Here is an 11,051-nt window from a genome sequence, read left to right as displayed (position 1 = left end):
TGAGGATCTCTTAGGATCTCTCGGTATCCTGAGGATCTCTTTGTATCCTCAATATATGTGTTGGGGATCTCTTGGTATCCTGAGGATCTCTTGGTATCCTTAATATATGTGTTGGGGATCTCTTGGTATCCTCAATATATTTGTTGGGGATCTCTTGATATCCTGAGGATCTCTTGGTATCCTCAATATATGTTCTGGGATCTCTTGGTATCACGAAGATCTCTTGATATCCTCAATATATGTGTTGGGGATCTCTTAGTATCCCAAGGATCTCTTGGTATCCTCAATATATGTGCTGGAGATCCTTTGGTATCCCGCACTACTATCCAAATCAATATAAATGTACATGTGCACGACATCACCCTTCACGCCTTATCACTCTTCCTCACCCAAACAGTAGAAACAACAACATCCTGGCAAGGGAGTCAACAATAGAAAAAATAACATCCCGGCAAGGGAGTCAACAATAAAAATAATAACTTCCCGGCAAGGGAATCAACAATACATAATAAGGGTCATGGAAAAACCAAGAAGCACGTAACCTCAACAAAATACAAGACATAATAAACACGTGATAGCTACACCGGTAACCACAACAATTGGACATGCAACATATTTGCACAAAGTCATAGAGGAACTTACAATTAAGGAGTATCAAAATAATAAGGAAGGCAATCACTTCAATTAAGGCAATTAAGGGTCAATGTAACACGTAAAATTAGAGGAAAGCTGATAACATCTTATGGAGCATATAGAGGCAATTTAAGCAATTAGGAAAAATCAATTATAACGGGCTACTTTTCACGCAATGAACATAAGGGCCTAAGAACCCTAGAGAAAATTTCCAGCAAATAAGTCCGAGCACACACTTGTCACCTCGCATGCACAGACTACAATTAGCATAGAAGACTCAAATCCTAAGGGGAAGTCCCCCACACAAGGTTAGGCAAGATACTTACCTCAATCCAGCCAATTCAATACTCAATTTAGCTTTTCCTTTCCCAATTCATCAACACTCGGCTCAATCTAGCCAAAAATGACTTGAATACATCAAACAATGCATGAGAAAATAATTTCAATTGACAAAACTATGATTCTTATACAATTTGCAAAAAGTCAATAAAAGTCAACTCCTCAGGCCCGCACCTCGGAACCCGACAAAATTTACAAAAATCGAACACCCATTCCGCTACGAATTCACCCATACAAAATTATCTAATTCAATACCATTTGATCATTTAAATCATCATTTTATATTTTTGAAAAATTTCACAATTTTTCCCAAACTTTCCTTTAGATTCTCATGAATTTGATGTTAAATCTGAGATATAATCACGAAATATAGTTGAAAATGGATTAGAGACACTTACCCAATGATTTGGAGATGTTTGGGTCTTTGAAAAATCGCCTATAGAGGTTTAGGGTTTGAGAAAATTGAAAAATGGGTGAAAATCCCGTCAAAAACCTCACTTAACAGGCCTCAGATATCGCATTTGCGACCCAGGGTTTGCAATTGCGAACCCTTGCAAACTGCGAACAAAGCAGGGCTGACAAAAGTCGCATTTGGGACAATTTTGCATTTGCGAACTGGGCATCGCAAATGCGATGAAAAAGTTCGCATTTGCGAACACACCAGAAACTAGCAATTTACCCGACACGAAAATGAGCATAACTTCCTCATACGATGTCCAAATTCGATAATTTTTTTTCCTATGGCTCCGTAATTTCGATACGGATCTAATAGTTCAAACAAAACTGAATTTGAATCTCATTTACTCAATAGGGTATCATTGTTTCTTGAAGAAACGACGATGAAGCATCCAAAAACAAGTGCAACATAGCCTAAACCTATCTGAAACTCACCCAAGCCCTCAGGGCTCCAAACCAAACATGCACGCAAGTCTAAAAATATCATATGGACTTGCTCGTGCTATCAAATCATCAAAATAACATCAAAAACTATGAATTTAACCTCAAAACTCATGATTTTCTAACTTTTCAACCGGACGTCCAAATCACGTCAAATTAATTTCGATTTTCACCAAATTTCACATATAGGACTTAAATATCATAACAAACTTGTACCAGGCTCCGAAATCAAAATACGGGCCTGATACCAATGAGTTCAAATATTAATTCATTTATTTATTTCCTTTAAAAACTAGCACAACAATTTTCTTCAAAAATTATTTTCTAAGGCTAGGGACCTCGGAATTCAATTTCAGGCATATGTCCAAATCCCATATTTTACCACCGACCTCCCGGGATCGTCAGAACATAGATCCGAGTCCGTTTACTAAAAATATCTACCAAAGTCAACTAAAAACTAAATTTTAACTCTAGAAATTACTATTATTTTTTTATATTTTTGCATAAAAGCTTTCCGGTTTCACGCCCGGATTGTGCACGCAAGTCGATACACGTAATATGAAACTATTCGTGACCTCAAACTGCCGAACCGGACGCAATTGCATAAAACAATCAGCCGGGTCGTTACACACAGCCTCTTCAAGCCTTCGCGAACGTGACCCCTGTGTCATGAACGCGAAGAGCAAAACTACCTACCACCATTAACACTACTCGAACGAGATGCTTGTGTCGCGAACACGAAGAAGCCCACACCAGATATCATACTTGCAGTACAAATATGAGTGAAATGGTATGAAACCCATCCGAAACACACCTGAGGCCCGCGGGACCCCGTCCAATCACATCAACAAATCCCAAAACACAACACAAATCTACTCGAGGAATCGAATCACACAAAACATTATCAAAACCACGAATAGCGCTCCAACTCAAGCCTAATGAACTAATGAACTTCCAACTTCTAAAACTAATGCGGAACCATATCAAATCAACTCTGAATGACCTCAAATTTTGTAGGCAAGTCCCAAACCTACTCTAGCTATCAGCTCAATGCCTGAATTTATTTTATTGTAAATAATATAGTATTGTAAGATATATGAGTAGTAACACGAAGACGACAACAATGACAAGATTAACAATAATTATATTATATATTGTAAGGTAGAAGATCAAAAGTTGAATATGAAAGACCAAGACGACCCTATATTTTTGGACTTTTATGCCCTTAAAATTAATAATATTTTCCCTAGAATTATCAAAGAATTTATTAAGAAACGTATATTTATAAATTCTTGAGTTTACAAGTTAAGTTCGTTAATTCTCATACATATAATAATCTAAAATCTTCTAGAACTACCATTTATAGTTATCACATATCATTTATATGAGATGTACGCGTAATGCATATGCTTAGAGACTAATGATATTATAGATAACAAAAGGTAAATCTCTTAATTTGCTAGACGTACTATATTAATAATAAGATGATGTCTCTTTATATGTTGTTAGATAATCTTAATCTGATGAGCTAATCTTAATTCTAATTCATGGGATAACCTTTTGAATTGAATTAGAAAAAAATAAAATCTTATGTTCCTCTAACATATAGAGAATACTAAAAAGAAGGTCAATCAAAGGTACATGCCTAATTCCTTTTCTTTTATGATAAAATAAGTGAAAAGGGTCAAAAATATCCTTAACGTATGAAAAATGGCTCAAAAATATCCTAATTCCACCTTTTGGTTTAAAAATAACCTCAACCTTTATTTTTGGCTCACGGATGCCCCTCAAACTAGCATAATAAATCTGGGTTAAATTTGACTCTTTAAAACAGCCACGTGGTTAATTTAGAATTAAATTCAAACCCACCCATTTTGTAACTGCCCCGCTCCATATCCGTTTCTTTTAACCCTTAAATCCCGATCCTTCATCTTCATTAGAACAAACAGACTTCCTTGTATTTTCTATTCTATGAATGAAAGCATAAATACTCGTATTTTATGGTTCAATATATATACGATTTTCCTGACTTGTGTATGTCTTAAGTTCTGGTAACAACATTTCAAGAGAACTAGACCAATATTAAGAAAGAAAGGTAAATACGCAACGAAATTTAAGTTGAAAAAGAAAAAACTTTCAATAGTGTAAAATCATCACCAATTGGAGGAAGCAATGAATGATTAACAATATAAATTTAATATCCAAGCATTGAGTGTTGAACCGCATAGATGAGATGTGGACCACTAATTGCATGATGGAATAGGCTCCCGGTAGATTTAATTCTCATTTGTGTATCATGAGAGTCGGTACATGAGGATGAAGGATCGTGGGAGGGGCACAGGCAGATCCAGGATTTGAAGGTTATGAATATTATTGGAGGAGATCCAAAATTTGAAGATTGCGAGTGTCATTATATATATATATATATATATAGTGGCCAGAAAGACCGAATAGGAAGAATGGATGATTCAATTAATTTTTTATTAATCCAATTAGGTCTTTTATTTTAAAAAAAATGCAAATAAGTTCAATTTTAGTTCAACCTTTTTATGCTTGATTTACTATTTTCCAGATAAAAGTACAAAAATAAATTATCCATGAAAGTACGCATGCAATTAGAAAATTTTCTTAAAGTGTAGCTATATAATGTTTGATTTGATTAATTGATCATTATTCTTGGGTTAATTTTTCAATTTAATTGTTGAGTCATATGAAAATTATTTTCAAAAGCAAAATTTTAAAGTTATCAATCTATAAAAATCAACTTAAAACCTCTATTAATTAGAATTTTTTTCAAAATCCAACAAATGATACTGCTCAAATTATACTCCAATATGTAAACTAATGTTGTATCACTAGAAAGAGAGAAACTATATATTAATTAGAATTTTAAAATTACGTATCGAAAGAAATTGCCTATGAAATAAGATATAATTGTAGGGAGCAAAATGAATACTAATGTATAGAAATTTAACCAAAGAAAGAATATAGAGGGATTTAGTAGCAAACAACCGGAAGAAAAAAGAGGGAAATCTAGGGTTAATAAGTAGGAAAAAGATCTTAAAACAAAGAAACGTAAATTTGTTGATGCAGGGAATAGAACTCAGATCCATGTGGTAGATTACAGACTTCAAAATCAAGTCAGAGCCATGGCACCCGCTCGGTGTTTGTGTAATCTAGGTGCCACTTTAGATATATAGCTCGTTTTTCATAGATATCAACATATTTATTAAGAATTTTTATCGAAGTGTGCGGGTGGCGTACCACTCCGATCTGACAAGGTAGATTCGCCCCTAGGGGGAGAGGGGGATAAGGTTAATGAGGATGAAGGATCAGCATAAGGCTTAAAAGAAACAGGTTTGGAACGGGGCGGGTTTAAACAATGAGTAAGTTTGAATTTAATTCTGAATTAAACACGTGGCAAATCATAATAGGCCACGTGGCTATTTTAACCAACCAAATTTGCTCCAGATTTATTCTGTTAGTTTGAGGGGAATCCATGAATCAAAACTAAAGGTTGAGGGAATTCTTAGACCAAAAGGTGGAAGGAGAGTAATTTTGAGCTATTTTCATACATTATATTTTTGGCCATTTTCCGTAAAAAAAAATGGTAATTGACAAGAATGGCCCCGTAAGAGGCTGGTCTTAACCATATGTCCTTGTAATTGATGGTTGATCACGCCCAACTATGCTTTATAAAAGGACAAAGCGGTCACTGCAAATATATTCCAGTTAACAAGTCCGGAGTCGAATCCCACAGGGAATTAACCTATCAATCATAGCTATTGGACTCACAGAAATTCACGTATTCAATCTTTAGAGATATTTGAGTAACAAATTGGGTGTTTATTAACTAAATATTATATAATAAAAATGTAGCAATTAAGAACTAGCTATAAACGGTTTGTAAGCAAGAATGAGAATGGTCTAAGGTTCTGATTTTCCCTCTTGTCAGAATCCTTTCCGCTATGTTTGCTATAAATTTGCCTTAAGTTTCTCTATCGATCATGAGCACTCTGACTGTCTTAACTCTCTCCCGAGTAATTATGATCATGCCCAACTATGCCTTATAAAAAGGACAAGCGGTTGTTGCAAATATAATCCAAGTATTTAGCCAGAGTCGAATCCACAGAGAATTAAGCTACCAATTACTTTTGTTAGATTCACTGAATTCTCCATAATCAACTTTCCAGATATTTTGAATAACAATTGGTGATATTTTTACTACTATAACTGAATAAAGTTAAGTAAACTAAAAGCTAACTATGTTGAGTTGTAAACAAATAAGAGAAGGATCTAATGTTGTGATTTCCCCTATTGATGGAATCCCTTCCTGTTATGTTTCGCATAGAATTGCCTAATCGTCTCTATCGATCATGTGCACTCTTACTACCGTAAATCTCTCCCGAGTAATTAACAACAATTTATTAGACGCACTCTCCCGAGTTATGCTAGCTGGCTTTTATCACAACTCACTTTAGATCGCATTTGTTATCCCTAATCCCACCTTTAAACCCTCGGTTATTGATTCCTCATATACTTTGGGAGTGGTGTTGTTTAACAACTACCTAAATATGCACTCTCTCCCGAGTAATACATAATTAATAGGCACAGCTAATTGAGGATCATATCAATTAAGTACAACAAGAACGTAGTTGAACAAATAGAGATTAAACTGGGCAAACTATATTAACACAACAAGAAGTTCATCCCTCAACAGGTTCCATCAAAACCTTAGACTAAATAATTAGCTACTCATAATCGTGTTCATAATAACAACATCAAAATTCATCATGGATGATAAATACAAAAGGAAGAAAGGTAGAACTCGATGTCGAATTATCCTCATGGCCTCTTGCCTCTTCTTGTCTTCAACAAAGCTACAAAAACCTTGATAATGTCTTTTTAGGCAAGCTGGACCTCTTATAGTTTAAGTGGAATTACCCCCAAACTTCCAAGTTTATCCCTGAACTTATGTGCTCCGGACTGGACTAGCGCGGCCGCGCTTCGAACCGTGCTAGTGGCTACGCATATCGCTAAGTGTTCTGCCTCGATTTCCTGCTCTAGCGCGGTCGCGCTAAGGCCGTGCTAGAGTGGTTCAGCATTTTACCTCTTCTTTCACACGTACTCAGCTCCGACGGGCTTCCCTTGCTTCAATTTAGTGCCAAACACTCTCCTAAGTCTTCATAAGCACAACTTGCTCCTGCAAAACATGAAATTCATAATTAGAGCCAATTTATCGTCATTTAACCATCCTAGAACAGTGAAGCATAGTCAAGTTGGGGCATAAATAGTCGTCAAACTACATAAATCTTGCCTATTATCAACAACCCACACTTAAATCATTGCTAGTCCTCGAGCAATCCACCATACTCTATATAGGTTCCTTCATTAAGTTTTTCCCTAATGTATCACACCAAGAACAAATCACCAAAGTTACATCTAGTAGTGTACCATCTTTGCCTCAAGAGTCGACTCTCACGTGCCGTGCAATATTCATACTTACTCAAGTTACTCTATACAGAGGTCAAGACTTACCTTTCCTTCGTGAATTACATGCCCTCATATCTCACAAGAGAGTAGTTCCATAAATAATAATATTAAAAATAATTAGGAACTTAGATAGACAAAATTCGCTCACTCTCAAAAAGAAAATTCATATGCCACACAGATGCACAATAGGCTTGCCCGTAGTGTACTACTCTATTAATCGAGCCCATTCAATTTAAGATCAATTAGGACTTCATTTGGTTGTAACGTAGGCTAAGAGACGAATAAGATATATTTGGATATAGTGACTAACCTCCCTAAGTACTTCTAATACAATCACATTCGCATTCAGAACCATACTGATGTCAGACCAGACATTCCACCACACTTCTATTTATAATACCCCAAACTCAATTAGGTGCAATTGCATCAAGTCACCAATTATCAAGTACTACATTTGCTTATTCTCTTTTTTTTTTTTAAGTGGTGCTTATTCTTTTATTTTTTGAAATATTGCACTTTTTTCTCTATTTCATTGGTTCCACTCAAAAACCAAACCACCACCCCACACTTTAACTTTTGCATATTTCATAACCATTCAAGTACTCATGGGAGGTAAAGGGGTTCAAACAGATGGGATGTTCAAACAATTGGGTAAGGTTTGTAATGTGGTTGCCAAAGAAACAGGCTTATAGGCTCAACGGGGTTAACTACTATGTATCGCATTTAGGTGGGTCTATTTTATATATCTGGCTTAACAAAAAATGCTTATATCACTTCCAAGACTGAATAAAGCTACTATTTCGCTTTGCAAACACACGGGGCAAGTTCTAGGCATCAAGTGCAGAGCATAAAATACAATACAACTCACACACACACGGCACATGACTCACTCCAGATTGGCTTATCAAGACACTCTCGTTTGAGTACTCAAGTCAGTTACAAGCATACAATTTAAGGTACTCTAACAAGAATCAACCACTGAGACTAAGTGTCATACTCTAGTGCCTATTGTGTTCAGGTGTATCAACACCAAGGGCTTCTCTTCCTATTTCAGCTCATCGCCCATAAGTAAAAACTAAAAACTAGAAACAAAATAGACAAAAACTAACTACACCTGATTCAAGAAAAACCCTTGGAAAAGAACCGTGACCCAAAGAAAACCCAAGGGGAGTTACTACACTACCTAAAACAAAAAAATCTTTTTGTTATTTTCTTTAGACTTACTTCCCTCAAGAAAACTGTCTAAAAGATTCGTCATCAGGAAGAGTCCAACATATTTTTGTTTTTTTTCCGTCGTCTTATACCCTCAAGAACCCCGTGGAAAGAGATCCATCGCCGGGACAAGTCGACTTACCTAATTTGATTGCTACTCAAAACCACAAAAACAAAGAAGACATACACAATCAAGAAAAACTGAGAAAGCATAAAATAGTCAAGTTCCTACATATATACACATACATTGAAGTATCCCCCACCCCACACTTAAAAGGAAGACATGTCCTCATGGCATACAAAATAAAGAACAGTTAGGTAAAAGAACTTCCCTGATTGATCACTCTTGATCGGAGACCGTCTTCGGGTTCAGATTGCATGCACGACCCAGAGCTCGCAGCCAACACAATATTTTCTTCCCAATTTCACCTGTTGGGCAGCCACCGCATCAACACATGTACCTAAGTTAACGACCAAGGTACGCAATCCTGCCACCTCCTGTTCTAAGGCTGTGAACCAGGTAACCCGAGCAGCCCCAAATGGTCCTACAACCTCTGCAATTTGCTCATGGGCCGGTGACTCTGCCCTTACTTCCTCCTACTCATCCTCCCCTTCCTCAAAGTCATCGGATTCATCACTATCATCACCACCAACTGCCACAGGCTCCTTTCCAGTAGTTACCTTATCAGCTCGGAACTTGGAGTTTTTTGGCACTATCCCATCCACATTCAAATTCTCTGGCATCTGAGCAGCCCGGCAAAGCCTAGTGAGAAAGGGAAGAAGAACACATACCTCTTCACCGGACAACGAGTGAACATCTCCTCGTGAATCAACTTGGCCACGTCAAAGTTGTGACCACTTATAAAGCACCAAATTACAGCAGCTCGAGGAGCATTCACCTCCGCGATGTTGGAAGACGGGATCAGGCGGTTGTTGATGACATACAACCAGCACTTCCCTTTAAAGGTGAGCGCCGCAGAGTGAAACTTCTTCCCATCCATACAATTTCCTTACCGAGTAAACAAATGGTTGCAAAGAATCTCTCCCACTGAGTGTATTTTCTTCCATATAGTTCATAATAGTCTTCATACTCATCCATAGGAAGGGGCAACTGGTATATCCTCTAAATAGCCTCAACAGAGGCATCTACGGCCTTCATGCGCACTGTTACTATGCCATTCACATGTTATTTTACATTGGCATAGAATTCACGAACAACCATCACATTCCCCTCGTCTGGCTCTTCAAAGAATATTTGTAGCCCCCTCCTTACCAGCTCATTATACAAGTTAGGGCAGCCCAGCTGGAGCAACCCTATATCTATGCCCCTCTCCGGTATTGGTTTCTTAGGGGCATTATCAGCAAAGCGGTCCTGAGCCTTGGCAGAGACGAACCTGTTACTATCAAAAAGACGAGCATGAGCTGACCCGCGCGCCCTGGAAGATCCAGCTTGACCGCTGGATGAAGCACTGGTGGTGCAGCATTTCTTGGTTGGTGCCATAGTTCCTAGAAGAGAAATAGCATTAGCATAGCACAGCACAAAAGGTGTGACTCAACTGCGGTTACTCAGACTTCACCCGCCCAATTGGTCACAATTACCATTTATACTCACTGTGTTATTTAAACAAACACCTTGTGGGCATTATATACCGGAACTCCCAATTAAACATGTTGTAACCCAATTACCACCACAAATTCACCCAACTAGTTAAAATATACAACTCCACAAACATCAGCACTCACAAGCACTAGACACACACTACAAATTACTTCCAAAAAAAGATGAAAAACTACTACATAATTAAGAAATAAAAACAAAAATCTGTAAAAAAAAAAAACACATTACCTATAGTGAGAGGAGAGTGTGAGAAGTGAATAAGAGTAGGGGAGGGTGTGGCTTGAACCTTGGGGAATTTGGGCTGGGATTAGTTGGGAATGGAGAAGAGAGGAATTTGGAGAAGAAGGGAACTAGGGTTGGGGTTCGTTGGGTGTTTGATAGGAGAAAGGGGAATAGTTAGGGTGGGGGGGAATAAAAAAACTAAAATAATTAACATACAAAATAAAAAAATAAAAAAAAATGTTAAGTTAAACAAAGTGGCAAGAGGACGGTACTAGCACGGTCGTAGTGCGGTTCGAGCACGGCCGCGCTAGTGAGACAAAATGTTTGGCCATATGCATAGGCACTAGCGCGGGCGCACTACTGGGCGAGATGATGAGGGAGAATGTTTGGCCATATGCGCGGCCTATAGTGCGGGCGCACTCTTGGGGCTCAAAATTTTTTTCACTTTTTTACCTGTTCCTTCCGCGTCTGATGGACTTATCACTCGCCCAAGCTCACCTGCATTGGTTAGTACTTACCAAAATCAAAATTAACAAATACTAACTATACTAAAGTCACTATGCATTGGGTTGTCTCCCAACCAGCGCCTTAGTTAATGTCGTGGCATGATAGTTACAACAAGTCAATGGGTTGTCTC

Source organism: Nicotiana sylvestris, chromosome 11, assembly GCF_000393655.2.
Source record: "Nicotiana sylvestris chromosome 11, ASM39365v2, whole genome shotgun sequence".
In the NCBI taxonomy this organism is placed as follows: domain Eukaryota; kingdom Viridiplantae; phylum Streptophyta; class Magnoliopsida; order Solanales; family Solanaceae; genus Nicotiana; species Nicotiana sylvestris.
This window is presented reverse-complemented; position numbering follows the sequence as displayed.